We start from the raw sequence: 13347 nt of genomic DNA, 5'->3' as shown, positions 1-13347 counted from the left end.
CCTGCCCCAGACAGGAGAGAGGGCCCAGCGCAAGCGCAGAGGGTCCTGTGGCCAGGCTCGTCTCATTCACTCTCATGGGCCTACCCAGGAGGCCCCTCCTTGTTACCTTTATTGCAGGGAAGGGGAAAATTGAGGCCCAGAGACACTGGGTAAGGAGCCCATACCCTTCCCCATAGTGTTCTGCTACACAGCTTTCCAGAGCAATGGCCAGCCTATGATTCAGAAGATGCATGGCTTCTCTTCCAATTTTATTGGAGACCCCGTTGGCTTGTGGTTACAAGTGCTGTGCTCCCCGTTGACCACCAGGGGGTGACCGCACTGCAAATGGGCCTCCACACAGATTTCCTGCCCTCAGGTTCCCGGAGGAAACTCCTTGGGAGGGAAGCTACTTGCATTTCTTTCACAGCCCAAAGACATTTTCCTATTTCTGCCTCATTCTCCACGTGGTTTTTCTTCAGAAAACGGACTTGATCAAGTAATAATTCCAGAAGAGTCGGCCAAGCTGGGTGCTGGGAGAGAGGACACACTGTCAGTGCCTATTTTATTAACCAGGACACACATAACTACTCATCAGACTGCATAACTGTTACCACACGGAACTGATTTAATTCCAGCCCATAGCAAGGAAGTTAACATTTGGGTTCCCCAGTTAGCCTTGCCCATGAGGCTTTTGAAAATCCTGAAAAAAGCTTGAAAAACCCAATGACACTCTTTAGGGTCTAGAAAGCCAGACAGGAGACAGTAGTTTGTCGCAGAAACATCTGGGCTGTCAGAGATCCTATGGGAAGGAGTCGTGTGTAGAGCAGGCTTCAAACAGCTGAGAGTGTGATCCTGACAGAAGCAAACTTTGAAACAACCACCCCCTCCCCTACAACCACGTGTGGGGACTGAGATCTGTTTGCAATCTCCCAGCACTCTTCTGTCGCTAACCTTTGCTCAGTGCCCTGGAGCCCTCAGTAACAGCTGCCTCAGAGGCTCCCAAAGTTGCAGAGCTGTTCTGTCCTCTGTGAGCTTCCGATGGTTGTGTGTCTGCTTTGGGTGGTTTTCTGCCTCCTCCTTCACACCAGGCAGTGACACTCCAGTAATCCTTTTCCCTGCCCCTGCCAAATTCCAAATTCCTTGGTCTTCGCTAGGGGAGGCATCATTCTACATTTCTTTTTTTAAGATCTTTATTTATTTATTTGACAGAGAGAGACACAGCGAGAGAGGGAACACAAGCAGGGGGAGTGGGAGAGGGAGAAGCAGGCTCCCCGTGGAGCAGGGAGCGCGAGGCAGGGCTCGATCCCAGGACCCCGGGATCATGACCTGAGCTGAAGGCAGACGCTTAACGACTGAGCCACCCAGGTGCCCTCATACTACATTTCTTAGACACCTTCCCACACACCAGGTGTGGCCTGCAATGTGAGGAGACCACCGTGGATAAGCCACAATCTCTGCCTTTGGGAAATTCAAGTCCTGTGGGGATCCAGAAGGCAAAAAGTCCCAGGCAGGGATTCAGACCATGAGGGAAGTTACCAAGAGGCACACGCCGGGGTGGAGTGAGGGGGAGGGGGACAGAGCTCATCCAGGAGGATTGCCAGAGGACCTGGACTTCCCATAGATTGTGAGTAAAACAAGAGGAAACAGTGAGGTTCCTCAAAGTGAGGAACTGAGGGACCCTCCTCAGGATAAGTATTTGTGATGTCCATTTAGAGTGGTTGGGAGCCTTTTTTCCCCAGTCTATCCTGCCTTCCCTGACACATTCCAGACAGGAGCTTTGGTGCAGAGTCAGTAAAGCTTTGAGAGCTAGTGCGAGGCCCTCCTCAAGCCAGGTTCTGTCACCCTGGAACTGGTTCCTTGTTCCTTGCATTGCCCCATTAACCTTCTCCATCCCAGACAAGCCCCCAAGGCCATGGACACTCCTGCCAGCCCAAAGCGGGTACTGGGCCCCCCTCCCTGCCCCCTTGCCCACTCACATGAGCTCTAACCCTTCCGGTTAGAGGAGTATCAGAGCCAGTCATCTCTGGTTTCACATGGACCAGCTATAATCACATGGACTTTGTCTGAACTAGCTTGTTGTGAAGAGAATGTGCAGAATCTAGCTGCCTGCAAAGTGAGCTCTGCAGGGTTTAGAGATTAGAGAACAGGGTGGGGTATAGACAGGGTCCAATCTGCACAGAGACTGGTGCCTGTAGGGCAGAACCGGAGACGGCGTGGCCAGGAATAACCTTTCCCTAAGCAGAGAGGGCCAAGATGAGGGGATCTGTAAGAAACTCTCTATCCATTGCACCCACACTCCCGACCATTCATGCAAGAAACTGCACATATCTTGAAGGGGAAGATACGGGTTTAATTAGGCCTTGGCCAGAGCTGAGAGGTCCCAGAGAAGGGGCCTGACAGAAAATGCCGGTGTGGCCCTGGGGAAGGGATTCAGGCTCCTCCTGAACAGGCATCTGAGCGCAGCCTTCTCTTGGGTGCCGGTGGCACCAGTCAGGGGGCCGTCCAACCCGCAAACGTCGCTCCGACGGCTGTCCTGACTGCCAAGGGCCATCAGCCTTAGGACAGGGCTCCCTGACAACTGCCGTGTACTTCTTTGTTCTGTCTGTTCCTCCAGCAGGAAACCCCAGCTTCAGTAATGCCTTGGCAGCCACGCTACCTCCAAGCCAAGCGAGGCAATGCCTTTCCCTGCCAGTGATTGGTTGAGGGGCGGGCACCTGACCCGATTACAGCCAATGAGGTCCAGGGAGACATGTGCTGGGCATGCTGGGAAAAACGCTGCCGCCTTACTCTCAGAAGCTGGGGCGTGTGAGAGCTGGGGCTGTTCCTGCATCTTTGTCCCTGCAGGAGCCGTGGGAATGAAGCTTGTGCAGAAGATGGCCTGACTGAGGGATGAAGCGAGAGGAAGCAAGGTCCGGGGAAGGCAAGTGGGGGCAGGGGGTGGCCCTCGAGCTAAAAGTCAAACTGTACTTTAAGCAGGCCCCTCCCAGTCTCTATAGACTCTTCACTTATGAGCCCCTAATAGGATTCCCCTCCTCACCCCCTCCACCCCCTTAAGCCAGTTAGAACTGGGTTGACTGGCACTTTTCCTGAAAAATTCTCAATTGCTGTGAGCCATAATGTGAAGCTCAGCTGTGGGGTGGTGAACGTGCTTTCCAGACTCCAGCGGGCCCCGAAGGAAGGGGGGTCCGCGGTCAGCGTGCCCGGTGCTGTCTCTCCTGCCAGATTGTGGGCATCTTGCGAGCGGGAGCCATGGTACTGGCACTGTGGCGGGCACATGGGGTCAGGGAGTGGTCAGTAATGCCGCTGAACTGAAGGTTATAGGGAAGGAGGCCAGGGCAGACAGCCCAGGGTGGGGCCCCGTGTCAAGGCCCTGAGGCTGCTGGGTCATGGGCCCAACTTTCCCACGGCACCAGGGTCAAAGTCTCTTTGAAACATCTCTGGCCTGCGCTGTAGGGGGCCTTAGCCTGAACACACACCCCAGCCCCAGCCCAGTCCCTCTTTCTTCCACTTTTACCTTCCTGAGCAATTCTGGCTGTCCTGACCCAGGGGCAGAGCAAATGAAGCCAGGCAGTGCTTTTTCCCAGTTTTGAGAAATTACCAAGTACAGGAAAACATCCAGAAACTAAAAATAAAGCCCCAAAGAGCAGGCCGGCAGTGCCCCATAGCCAACTGCCAGCCCAGCCAGTACTGTGAAATCCTCAAGTTCCCTGCTTTGTTGACAAACTTCCCCAGCCCCAAGTGGAACTTTGTCCTGGGCAGAGCACATGGGGCCCAAAGGAAGGAGACTGTGGTCTCTGACTTGTGTGTCCCCCCACCCCAGGCCGTGTCCCCTGTGTATGTGGGACAGGCATCAAGAGACTGGTGTGGAAGGCATCTTCACTCCAGCTCCCATCCATCCCAGCCCTGGGCCCATACTTCACCATTCTTTCGTCATTGGAAAAAACAACCGTTGTACACCCGGCACTCTTCCGGGGTCTGAGGATAAAATGGCAGAATATTTGCAAACCCTTCCCTGGTGGAGCCTATAATTTCCTGGAGACAAGGCATTAATAAAGTCAGCCACTCAAAAGAGTTTGCATTTACAACCAGTGCTACAGCCACAAAAGTGAGGTCTGTTGTTCCGTGAGAACCTTTGGACAGGCCACATGACCTCAGGAGGCTTCCTGAGGGAAGTGGCATGTGAGCTGAGCCTGAAGGATGAGTAGGAGTGAGCCAGGCAAAGGGCTGTGACACGAGAGGGAGACAGCACTGCCCAGAATCGGGCTAGATTGATGGGGCTTGGAGCCCGGAATCCTGAGCGCAAATGGAGGAAAAATGGGGAGGTCCTCTGAAGGCTTGGGCATAGCCTGAGAGCAGCAGGAAGCCGCTGATGAGTGGCCTGTCAAGTCAGTGTTGTGAAAATGCCCCTCTGGCTGGAACATGGACACCAAGTTGGAGGGGGCCAGACACCAGAGAGGAGGTTGTTGTGGTCTGCTCTTGCGGCATAGCAGTCCTTGGTTATTAGTACATCTCACAGTGATGCTTGTGCCAGGTCTCTGGTGCCCTTGCCGATAGACAGTGGCTGGGGTAGGAGTCATCTAATAACTGAAGTTTATGGCAAATAGGGATGCTATATGGAGCCTCTGGAAAGCACCGATAAGAGAATCATCATGGTCCAGGTTCTAGGACTGTGGAGCATGTCTATATATAACCCTCTTCTGAAATATCTCCTCTCACTTCAAGAAACAGCTCTGGCTTGCTGTTGGGCTTTGTTAGAGACTTAGCACCTAAGTATGGGATATGAGGTACTGAGCTTCCCAAATAATCTGGGTGTTGTTGGACACCCCCCTCCCCCGTCATAAGGTTGGACATGTGCAGCATCAATCTGTCATCAAATGGAAATGGTAGAGTCCAAGCTCAGGCAGGTGTGGAAGATACGACTAAGTTGGATGAGCAGGTGACTCACATTCTTTTCACACCAATTCCAGTTGCATTGCCTCCTCTCTCTCAACCCACGTGCAAGGCTTCCTGTGATGGTCTTTGGGGTCAGTTTACTGAAGATGAAAAAACTCAAGCATGGTTTACAGAGGGGTCTGCATGATAGGATGCTGATACTTCCCCAAAGTTACAAGGCAGCATGACTCTCAGGGATGACCTTGAAGGTCAGTGGTAAAGAAAAATCTTCCCTGTGGCTAGAACTTTGGGCAATATGTTTGATTTTCTGGACTGAGAGATGGCCAGAAGTATGAATCTACTGGTTATTGATTCATGAACAGTTGTTAATGGTTTGACTGTATGGCCAAGAACTTGGAAGGAACAGGAATGGAAGATTGATATAATAGGGTTCTCCAGAGAACAGAACTAACATAGGTAGATGAATAGATAGATAGATAGATAGATAGATAGATAGATTTTTAAAAAGATTTATTTATTTATTTGAGACAGAACATGCATATGTGCAGACAGGAGGGGCAGAGGCAGAGGGAAAGAGAGAAACTTAAGCAGACTCTGTACTGAGTGTGGAACCAATTTGGGGCTTGATCTCACGACCCTGAGATCGTGAGCTGAGCTGAAACCAAGAGTCAGATGCTTAACCGACCGCATCACCCAGGTGCACAGATAGATAGACATTTTAAGGAACTGGCTCATGTGATTGTGGAGGCTTTGTGTGTCCAAAATCTAACAGGATAGGCCAGCAGGCTGGAGACTGGGAAGAGCTGCAGTTTGAGTTGAAAGGCCATCTGCTGGCAAAATTCCTTCTTGCTTGGAGTGGGGGTGGGTACCTATCAGTTTTTGTTCTATTAAGGCCTTCAATGGATTGGACTATGGAGGGCAGTCTGCTTTACTCATACTCCACTGATTTAAATCTTAATTTCATCCAAAGAATACTCTCACAGAAACATACAGAATAAGTTTGACTATATTTCTGGGCACTGTGGCCAAGCCAAGTTGACACATAAAATTACCATCACAGGCACCTGGGTGGCTCAGATGGTTAAGCGTTTGCCTTCGGCTCAGGTCATGATCCCGGGGTCGTGGGATCGAGTCCCGCATCGGGCTCCCTGCTCCTTGGGAGCCTGCTTCTCCCTCTGCCTCTCTCTCTCTCTCATGAATAAATAAATAAAATCTTAAAAAAAAAAAATTACCATCACAATTGATGACAAGTCTAGAGAAGAGGTATGTGGATGGACCTCCCTGAAAGGACACAGACCATGAAGATAGTAGCGTACATGTGAATGCCCACCAAAAGGCATCCATTGCTGAGGAGACACTTAACAATAGGTGGACAAAATGACATACTCTGGATGTTAGTTAGCCTCTCTCCCCAGCCACCCTGGTGCTTGCTCAATGGGCCCATGAACAGAGTGACCAGGATGGCAGGAATAGGGTCCATGCATGGTCTCAGCAGTGTGCACTTCCTCTTACCAAGACTGACCTACCACTGCTGCTGAGTGCCTAATCTGCAGAGATCAGTGTTAATCCCTGATATGGCACCATTCCTTGTGGGCACCAGCTAGCCATCCGGCGGCAGGTGGATTACATTGGACCTCCTCCATCATGGAAAGGGCAGAGATTTGCCCTCACAGGACCCATATTAGTTTAATGAAAAATACAACAGCAAAGGTTAATGGAAAACTACAGAAATCAAAAAAGGCAGGACAACTGAGGGCTCAAACCTTTTGGGAATGAGAGTTTAGGTCACTCCTTTAGGTAAAGAACCCTGACTAGTTGAGGTTCTCATTGAGGGCAGGGGAATACAGAGTGTGCAGTGAAAAAAGAAAGCTAGCAATATCGGTTACAACCTTGTGACAAACTACAGAAAGGAGAACTGTAGGAATTTTGCTGCTCTTTTTATGGTTTTTGGTTTTTTTTCACTGATTTTTTAATCACTCTTTTCATCATCATAAGTATACTTTTTAATCCCCATCCCCTATTTTCCCCCATCCCCCTACCTCCCACCTCCCCTTTGGTAACCATCAGTTCTCTATAGTTAAGAGTCTGTTTGTTGGTTTGTCTTTTTTTTTCTTTGCTCATTTGTTTTGTTTCTTAAATTCCACATATGCGTGAGATCATATATTTGTCTTTCTCTGACTCATTTCTAACTAACTCTTTACCTCTGTCCATGTTGTTGCAAATGGCAAGATTTCGTTCTTTTTATGACTGAATAATATTCTATTATACACACAGACACACACACAGGCACACCACTTCTTTGTCTAGTCGTCTGTCGATGGATACTTGGGCGGCTTCCATAGTTTGGCTGTTGTGAATAATGCTGCAGTAAACAGGGGTGCATATGTTCCTTTGAATAATTTGTGGTTTTGTATTTTTTGGGTAAATACCCAGTAGTGCAATTACTGGATCATAGGGTAGTTCTATTTTTAATTTTTTGAGGAACTTCCATACTGTTTTCCCTGGTGGCTGCACCAGCTTGCATGCATTCCCACCAGCAGTGCACGAGGGTTCCTTTTTCTCCACATCATCACCAACACCTGTTGTTTCTTGTGTTTTTTATTTTAGCCATTCTGACAGGTGTGAGGTGATGTCTCATTGTAGTTTTGACTTGCAGTTCCCTGATAATGAGTGATGTTGAGCATCTTTTGATGTGTCTATTGGCCAACTGTATGTCTTCTTTGGAGAAATGTCTGTTCATGTCTTCTGCCTATTTTTTAATTGGATTAATTGCTTTTTGGTTATTGAGTTGTATCAGTTCTTTGTATATTTTGTATTATAACTCTTTATTGGATATGTCATTGCAACTGTCTTCTCTCATTCAGTATGTTGCCTTTTAGTTTTGTTGATAGTTTCTTTTGCTGTGCAGAAACTTTGTATTTTGATCTAGTATTTCCTTTGCCTCAGGAGACATATCTAGAAAAATGTTGCTATGGCTGATGTCAGAGAGATTACTGCTTGTGCTCTCTTCTAGGATTTTTATGGCTTCAGGTCTCACATTTAGGTCTTTAATCCATTTTGAGTTTATTTTTGTGTATGGTGAAAGAAAGTGGTCCAGTTTCATTCTTTTGCACGTGGCTGTCCAATTTTCCCAACACCATTTGTTGAAGAGACTGTCTTTCCCATTACATGTATTTTCCTTCTTTGCCAAAGATTAATTGGCCATATAATTGTGGGTTTATTCCTGAGTTTTCTGTTCCATTCCATGGATCTATGCATCTGTTTTTATGCCAGTACCATACTGTTTTGATTACTACAGCTTTGTAGTTTAACTTGAAATCTGGAATTGTGATACCTTCAGTTTTGCTTTTCTTTTTCAAAATTGCTTTGGTGTTCGAAATCTTATGTGGTTCCATACAAATGTTAGGATTGTTCTAGTTCTGTGAAAAGTTTTTCTTATTTACTATTTGATCATTACATTTGGACATGCTAACCATTTGTTCCTCTCTCCTTCCCAATTTTCCTTTATACACAAGTTATCAGAACTTAATTTTACATTTTAGGCAACAGAATATTCTAATCCAGGGCTGGCACTAAATTTATGATGGATACCGTGACTCTTGGGGAAAGGGTGAGAACTTCTTTACTCCTAGGAAGCATAACCTCATATTAGATAGCAATCAAGAGTTGTTTTGTTGATGTATAGAATTTAAATATGTGTCAAGGGTGAATATGGAAGCAGAGTAGTCAAAGGGTTGGACTGTGCCAGTTACCTATTTATTGCTTGTCAGCTCCAGAGTCACCTGTTTTGCCTACTCTGTAAAAACGGACCCAGGCCCTTTAAATATTTTCTCCTTGCCAGCTGACCCTGAAACATTGTCTGCAGAGGGCACTGGAGAGACATTCCAGGAGGACAGGGTTTTGCTTCCTGGCGTCAGCATTCTCACTAGACAGCCTCTCCAGCAGCAGGATCCTGCTGCATTCCCCACTTCCGCAGTGCCCAGCTCCTGCAGTACCTGGTACCAGCAGCACCTGTGGCCAGCAGCCTCCCGTGGCACCCCCTCCGCCAGGTGGCTTTGTAACAAAGTGCTTGCAGCAGAATGTTGCCAGTACCCCAGAGGGCGGATTTCAGGTGAGCTCCAGATTTCTAGTTCCAGCACTGAACATCTCTGCCAACTCCAACAAGGTCTGGATCTCCGCCCTGGCAGGTTTCTTCCTTGGCTGTTTCCTTGAGCCTTAAGGGTTTGACTGCTCCTTGTATCTGATGCTTTTATATTCTTTAGAGTCTTACTGGGCAATCCCTCATGAAGCCAGTCCCCTGTTATAGTTAATACTTCCTTATGTTAAGCTTAAATCTGTTCAAATTACCGTGTGATTTCTTTCCTGATTGGACCCAGACTGATACACTGTCTTGAGAGAGCCAAGAAGCAGCTGTACCACCTTTTATTACCTAGCTGTTACAGGCTGAATTGTGTCCTTCCAAAATTCATATGTTGAAGTCCCAACCCCTAGTACCTCAGATTGTATTTGGAAATAAGTCTTTTAAAGAGGTAATTAAATTAAAATGAGGCTGTTAGGGTGGGTGCTAATCCAGTGTGACTAATGTCCTCATAAGAGGAAAGTTGGACACAGACACAAGGGGTGCATGCACAGGGGGGCGACCATGTGAAGAGCCAGCAAGAAGATGGTCATCTGCAGGCCAAGGAGAGAGCCCTGAGAAGAACCCAACCTGCTAACACCTTGATCTCAGATTTCCAGCCTCCAAAACTGTGAGAAAACAAATGTCTGTTCTTTAAGCCACCCGCCCTGATGGCAACCCCAGCACACAAGTCCACTGGCCTCGGCAGTCAGGCAGGGTCATCTGCCACACTGTATTTAGTAGAAGGGAGTCACTAAGTCCAGCCCACAGAAAAGGGGATGGAAATTAGATACCTCTTATTGATGGAAGGAGCATCAGAGAATTTGTGGACATGTTTTAAAATCATCACAGAGGCATAGCAGGACTACCGCCAGGTAGGATATCTTAGTGGTTTGGCCTGGATGCTGGGAAGTCTAACAATTCAGATCTGGGGAGGTACTGTTGCTAGGACATGAAGATGGGTTGGAAATGGAAGTGAGAGTGTGGGAAGGGCAAGGACTGAATTCTGGTTTGGGAACTGCCCAGCTGGATGGAAGCTCCTGACATCTCTGAGAGATGAAGACTGTGTTTGATGTGGAAAAATTGTAAGTTCAGTCTTGGACATGTTGTTTATGGCCCTTTCGAGACATCAGGATGGAGATGTCCAATAGTCAGTTGGGTTCATGTGAGACTTCATTCTATGGTGATAATTAAACCATCACACATGAGAAGGGTTGCCTAGGGATCCCACTGAGTGGGGAGAAGAGCAGTAAGGACCATGCCTTGAGAGATGCCAACATCTATAGGTTGGATGGAGGAATGTGAGTTTGAAAGAGACTGAGATGGAGGAGGAAATTAAAGAAAAGTGTGGTGTGGGCGGAGACTTACAGTTCAGATCATGTACAGCTGCAAGTAACAGGGATCCAAGATAACAGTGGCTTACAAAGATTTTTTCATTCACTTGAGTGAAAGACCAACACCCCCATCTGTAACCCTTAGCAACCATTAATCTGTTCTCTAGCTCTATAATTTTGAGATGTTCTACAAATGGTATCGTACAGAATGTGACCTTTTGAGATTGGCCTTTTTCACTCAGCCCATAATGCCCTTGAGATCCATCCAAGTTTTTGTGTATATCCAAAATTGGTTCCTTTTTATTGACATGTAGTATTTCACGCTATGGATGTACCACATTTTGTTTAACCAGTCACCTATTGTAAAACACTTTGTTGTTTCCATGGTCTTAGCTATGACAAATAAAACTGCTATGAGCAATCATGTATAGGTTTTCATTTCTCTGGGATAAATGCCCAGGATTACAGTTTCTGGGCCATATGGTAAATGCATGTTTAGCTTTTTAAGAAACAGCCAAACTGTCTCCTAGAGTGGCTATAGCATTTGACATTCCCATCAGCAACGTGTAAGAGATCAGTTATCTGCATCCTCTCCAGCATTTGGTATTGCCACTGCTTTTTTTAGACTGTTCTAATAGTGCAGTGATATCTCATTGTGGTCTTAATTTGCATCCCGCTAATCTCTGTAGAGATGTTGAACATCTTTTCATGTGATTATATGCCATCTGTATAGTTTCTTCAGTGAAACATCTCTTCATGCCATTTATCCATTTCTAATTAGATTGGGTTTTTTTCTCTGTTGATTTTTCAGGGTTTTTCTTTTTTCTTTTTTCACTGAAGTGTAGTTGACACTATTTTACGTTAGTTTCAGGTATACAACATAGTGATTCAAGAAGTCTACATGCTGTGGGTTTTTTATATATCCTAGATATGAGTTCTTTGTCAGATACGTAGTTTGCAAATATTTTCTCCATGTCTGTAGCTTGTTCTTTCATCCTTTTAACATCCTTTTGCAGAGCAAAAGTTTTTAATTATGTTTTTCCCCCCTCTGTTATGCCTTTTGGGGTGATGTCTAAGAACTTTTCACTAAGCCATATGTCTCAAAGATTTTCTCTTATATTTTCTTCTAAAAACTTGATAATTTTACATTTTAAATTTAAATCTGTGATCCATTTTGAGTTAAATTTTATATAAGCTAGAAATTTAAGGCAAGGGTCAAGGTTCTTTTTTTCTTTTTTGGGGGGGTCAAGGTTCATTTTTAAAGAGATGGATATCCAGTTGCTCCAGCACCATTTGTTGCAAGGAATATTCTTCCTCCATTGAATTGCTTTTGTTTCTTTCTCAAAAACCAGCTGGGCATATTTCTGTGGGTCCATTTCTGGGTTCTCTTTTCTGTTCCATTGATCTGTCTATTCCTCTACCAATAGCACATAATCTTTTTTTTTTTTTTTTTTTAGATTTTATTTATTTGAGAGAGAGAGACAGAGATAGTGAGATAGAGAGCACAAGTGGGGAGGAGAGGGAGAAGCGGGCTCCCCACAGAGCAGGGAGCCCGATGCGGGACTCGATCCCAGGACCCTGGGATCATGACCTGAGCCGAAGGCAGACACTTAACCCACTGAGCCACCCAGGCACCCAATAGCACACAATCTTGATTACAGTGACTACATAATACGTCTTGAAATCAGGTTGACTGATTATTCTCACTTTATTCTTCTTTTGCAAAATTGTTGTAGCTATTCTAGTTCCTTTGCCTTTCAATGCAAGTTTTAGAGTAGTCTTGTCTGTATGTACAAAAAATCTTGATGGGATTTTGGTAAGAATTGTATTAAACCTGTATATCAGTTTGTGGAGAATTAACATCTTCACTATGTTAAGTCTTCCAATCTGTGAATGTGATGTGTCTCATTATTTATTTTGATCTTTGATTTTTTTTTAAAGATTTTTATTTATTTATTGAGAGAGAGAGCATGAGAGAGAGGAGGGTCAGAGAGAGAAGCAGACCCCCTGCCGAGCAGGGAGCCCGATGCGGGACTCGATCCAGGGACTCCAGGATCATGACCTGAGCCAAAGGCAGTCGCTTAACCAACTGAGCCACCCAGGTGCCCGATCTTTGATTTTTTTTATCAGTGTTTTATAGTTTTTAGCATACAGGTCCTGCACATGTTTTGTTAATGTTAAGATTTGCACCTATTCTTCAATTCTTCTTTTTTATTCAAATAAAAAGTATTTCTTTTTATTTGAGCAAATAGTATTATATTTTAAATTTCAGGATGCACATTTTCATTGCTAGTATATAGAAATACAGTTGATTTTTTCTATGTTGATCTTGTACTCTGTGACCTTGCTGAATTCACTTATTATTCCCAGGAGGTATTCCCTGCTATGGATTTTCTATGAAGACAACCATTTCATCTGCAAATAGGGATAATTTTATTTCTTCCTTTCCAATCTATATGCTTTTTATTTCCTTTCATTGCCTTATTGCACTAGCTAGAATTTTCAGTACTATGATGATTAGGAGTGGTAGCAGGGTGACTGGGTGGCTCAGTCCATTAAGTGTCCGACTCTTGATTTCGGCTCAGGTCAGGATCTCAGGCTCTTGAGATGGAGCCTGGAGTCACACTCTGCATTCGGGAGTCTGCTTAAGTTTCTCTCTCTTCCTCTGCCCCTTCCCCCACTTGCACAATCAATCAATCATTCTTTAAAAAAAAAAAAAGTGTTAGGAACTGGCATTCTTTCTTCCCAATTCCAGGGGGAAAGCATTCACGTTTTCACTATTAACTATGATGTTAACTGTAGGCTTCTTGTTAGATGTTCTTTATCAAGTTGAAGAAGTTCCCTTCTGAGTTCTCTGAGAGTATTTGTCATGAATGGATGTTGAATTTTGTCAAATTTTTTCTACATTAATTGATATGACTTCGTGATTTTTTTCTTTAGCTTATTAGTATGGTGGATTATACTAAGTAATTTTTGGATATTGAACATTCCTTGCATTCCTGGAATAAACCCCGTGTGGTCATG

The sequence above is a fragment of the Mirounga leonina genome, unplaced genomic scaffold, assembly GCF_011800145.1.
Source record: "Mirounga leonina isolate KUSES-001 unplaced genomic scaffold, KU_Mleo_1.0 Mir_125, whole genome shotgun sequence".
NCBI lineage: Eukaryota > Metazoa > Chordata > Mammalia > Carnivora > Phocidae > Mirounga > Mirounga leonina.
The sequence above is the reverse complement of the archived record's forward strand: the minus strand, read 5'-3'. Positions refer to the sequence as shown.